The 4,562-nt window shown below is 39.0% G+C and overlaps 1 pseudogene; it reads right to left on the reverse strand.

The window, feature by feature from the left end:
* Window positions 1-1,917: 1,917 nt before the first annotated feature.
* Window positions 1,918-2,724, reverse strand: LOC105292982 (annotated as a pseudogene).
* Between the last annotated feature and the right edge of the window lie 1,838 nt (window positions 2,725-4,562).

The following is a 4,562-nucleotide window of genomic DNA, read 5'->3' on the forward strand; positions in this document are numbered from 1 at the left end:
ATTATGGTTACTACTTCCCTTCTTTCTCCCCCAGGCAAGAGGCCAATTCAGTCCAAACTGGCCCCTCCAAAAGAGGAATAGTAATTTACTTTGCCTGGAATTAGAGTCTATAAGTCTATGACATTCACATGTGTGAATACCAGACTTGGAAAATCTACGTCACAGTCCTGTCCACCATTTCTGACACTCTTGTACGCACTGTTTTCTTAAGTCCCAGTCGGTACTTGTTATAATCATTACCTCTTTGGTGCAGAATTAGTTTATTGGAATATTTTTTAAGTTAACTCTAGTGTTGAACAGTATTCTGAGGAAGGGCACACAGAATGACGTGTTCTGATGGTGTAAGAGAAAGTGTCAAGGATCTGAAACTGAAGGACCTAAGTCAACATATACTCTAGGGTGAGCCTCTGATGGCACCAACGATGATGAAGTGTGTGGTGGTGGTTGGGTGCAGAGCAGTTTGGAGACCTTGCGAGTCATGGGAAGACCACTGGACTAAGACTCAGAGATTTAAATTCTGGCTTTAACTTAATCACTGTCTGGTTGTGTGATCTTGGACGAGTCACTTACATTTTCTGAGAATTAGTTTCCTTGTTAGAAAATGGAAATGAAAAAAGATTATCCTGTATGGTGTCAGCACATAAAAAGCACTCTAAAAATAGTAGTTATTATCGTTATTAATTTCTCCTCAAAGGTATGTTGAGGACTATGGGAAAAATGCAGTCTGTTAAGTTTTTATATTTCATGAGTCACGGATGTCTGAGATCACTAGATGGGCAGTTGGGAGTTTGGCAAGGGCAATCTACTTTTCTTTTCCATTTTCTAGGTGTTATCTTCTCTTCTGTTTCTAATTAAAAGTCTGTCTAGCAGGATAAGTCACACAGGTGACTCAGTTTAACAAGGTCTTCATAATTCCTTGGATGCTTCCTGGCACTATTGTAGATCTGATCACCTTCTCACTTTTGCCCCTCACACTGCCTTCCCTTTTGGCCTATAAGATGGAACACTAGCCAGAGCGTAGGCCCTGAATATGGTGATCTTCATATGCCTTGGCAGCTCATGATCCTGGGGTCTTTTTTGGGCTGAATGACTTAGTAATGGGAAGCCCAGGAGATTCAGGTGGTACTGCTGAGAGCAGGCCTGGTGGGGTGGGTGGATAGGACAGTTGACATCCTTTCCAATCATGCAACCACCTAGTTTTTGTGTGATTAGTATATTCTGCTCACTCTGGGGATTGCGTTTTTCTCATCCTGAAGATATGTGAATAGTTATTTCTCAGGTAAAAATGAAAAGAGGCAGAATTTTTAGTGGGAGAATCTTAGGCTTTTGTGTTGGGCAGACTTACATTTGAATCTAGTCCTTTATTTTGTGATCTTAGATGAGTTGCTTATTTTTTACAGTTTTCTTGTCTCCAAAATGGGGATAATTGGAATACTACTCAGCAGTAAAAAGGAATGAACTATTGATAAATGCAGTAACATGGATCATATCAAAATAATGCTGAGTGTAAGATGGCAGACAAAAAGAGTACACGTCATATGATTCTATTTACATAAAATTCTAGAAAATGCATACTAATCTTCAGTGTCAGAAACAGACCAGTGGTTGTCTGGCATCAAGCAACTGGCGAGGGGTGGGAGTGAGGATTACAAAGGGCAGGAGGAAACTTTTGGAGGTGATGTTTTCATGGATGTTTACATCTGTTAATACCTATTAAATTATACATTGTAAATATGTGTAGTTTACTGTATGTCTGCAATAAAGCTGTTAAAAGGGGATAGCACATTCATAAGTAGTTATGATTTTTTTTCTGTACAATCTGGTATTTATTACTACTTTGATCAGAGAAATAAAGTCCATCATATTGGAGGAGTTCTGGAATTCCAGGATGTCTCTTGGACTTTAGGCTGCAAGACCTCAGCTTGTCATACTGGACGAGGTTTGCCAGAGATAGACATACAGCTGGACCAGCAAAGATGCTGAAAGTAGAACCATGTTCTTCTAGCTGGGGCTTGTGGATGAGAGACACTGATATAGACAGGATATCTATATCAGGATAACTATCCAGTTCCATGATTTGGGCTATGTCATAGGCATCAGAATACAAAGCAGGAACCGAGGCCACTAACCTCTCCAAATGAGGACCTTGCATTTAGACATCACTTATAGGACTCTCAGTGAGGGTAGACTCCCATGCCCAATTGAAAGGGCCTAAGAGATGAGGTGGAAGGGAGCTATAGAAATCTGAAACTACAGGAAAAAAAGGATAAGGACTACTTGATGTTGTGGGTGAGGCGGGCACATTCTTGGCTGGAAGAATCTAGTTTGTTTGCTTTAGTGTTAGCTGTTGTTGCTGCTGCTTCCTCAGTTTGACTTGCTGGTTCCTGAACTAAGTCTTTATTGTTGACTCAAATCCAGTAGGTTGAGTTTCAGTGTCAGTTCCTTCTGGAGATTTTTATCTGGAAATGTGGTGTGGCTAAACAGAGTCTCCAGCTCTTCATACTGTGTGTGCATAAATGAGGTGAGTTTTTGGTACCTCTTCCATATTGTGGGACCGGCTTGATTCTGTGGTATGAAGTTCATGCTGGAATCATCCATGTGGATAAAAGGGTCTGGCTGGGGATTGTCTGGAGCCATTCTGTTCATCGGGGACGCTGACATCTGGGATGAAAAGCTGTGATCAAATTTGTCTTGTTGTATCACGTCAATGCTATAATCATTCATGTGGATAAAAATCACTCATGCACTCATGTAGGGAGTCCCAGGAGCTCCTCTGTTTGTGTAGGCACCAGACAGCTGCATTGGTAGGTCTGTCTTGATCCCCTTGGAGTGCCCATTTCAAGCCTGCTGGATGTGTCTCTCTGAAAATGCAGTTTATTTAGTGTCAATAGTTGTGCTATTTTAATGAAGAAAACATTAAAGTTCCAGGGACACGAGTAATTGATAAAGGACATTTCTACCCTCCCCCCATTTTCAGACATTTAAAAAAACTATTAAATTATTCACTTTAATATCATATATTTGTATGACAAAGCCTGTAAGTTGATATCAACGGGGTACAATTTTTCCTGCTTGTTTTGGGATCATGGGTACATTATATTGTAAGGATTAAATGATACAAGTACGTGATGAACTTTGAACAGTGCTGAGCATGTAATAAAGACTCAATAAATATATTTTTGTTGTTTTGACCACCGTTATCATTGTTATGGATTTGATAGATGGCACAGAGTGATCAGTAAATATTGATTGTAATTGTAATTATTTCATTACTAGATTGGATGGGCAGGAAACACTTGCTAAAAGATCAAGGAATTTGATTTTAAAAAGGGTTTGCCTTTCCTCAGATTCCTTAATGGGGCTGAACTTTTGTATTTGTTTGGTACCAAATTGGGACAAAAACTGTCTGATAGAAATCTGATTAATGTCCTTTCAGGAATATAATAACTCATCCTAATTGTTAATAGAGATAATATTAAAGGTAGCAGGTACATTTACTATGATCGGTGAGTTCAATGGGAATAAATGGTCCCCAGTCCTAAAAAAAAGTGGTACTGACATTTGGGAGACATCATCTTAGCCTAAGATATAAGAATCTCCAGATAAACTTCTCAAAATGCAGATTTTTGAGGCTTACCTATAAACATTCTGACTCAGTAGTTCTGGGGTGGACCAAGAATTTGTATTTTAACACACATACCTAGTCGATTTTGATACAGTTAGTCTGTAGACCAACCACACTTTGAGAAGTACTCAGCTAAGACCTTTGGGACCTTGGACAGCTCCTTGTGACACTGGACGAGGATTTTCAGGACGTAGGACAGCTCCCAGTATCTTCAGCCCCATAAGCGGTGGGATGTGAACTCCAATTTTCGATGGGGCTTGCCCATTTTCCAATAGAATTAAAACAAACAAACAAACAAACAACAAAACAACATAGTGTATCTTAAGGCTACACTTTGGGAAACTGAAAGTTTGGGTTCCCAATGGCATATAAGGAGAATGGATAGATAGCACACCCTATCAGAGAAAACATTCTAAGTCCAGAATGCTTAACTTGTAAACTCTGGGGCAGTGGGGCACAGGTAGTCTTCAGAGGATCTGAGACCCTCCTGTATGCAAAACCTGTTAGGAAGGTTATGTACATATATTTTAGTAGATGGGGAAATTAACTCTTTCTGCATTTGAGGATGAAAATATTCTCAGGATAGACCTCTTTAAGTGAGTGACTAGAGAATTTTTATTTAAATTTCTCCTTGTTATTAAAGTATCTAACAAATGTTTGCCTCACTTCAGCTATGACAATATCAATTTTAAAAAAAGCGAACAAACATTTCTGAAAGTATCCAACTCTGACATCTCAAGCCATAACTTAAAGTGATGGCAGTCTATTAAAGTTGGTACAGAATTGGAGATAGCTCACCTTGGTTAACCTGGAAACTTTATATTACTGAAATGCTATCTTATAATAAACCACAGTTAATGTGGGAAATGAGATCATTTGGGTGATTAAGGACTTTTTTTATGTACATATCATTTAACCTTTAAATGTTCTTATCCTT

This window comes from Pteropus vampyrus, unplaced genomic scaffold (assembly GCF_000151845.1).
Source record: "Pteropus vampyrus isolate Shadow unplaced genomic scaffold, Pvam_2.0 Scaffold66, whole genome shotgun sequence".
Classification (NCBI taxonomy): Eukaryota; Metazoa; Chordata; class Mammalia; order Chiroptera; family Pteropodidae; genus Pteropus; species Pteropus vampyrus.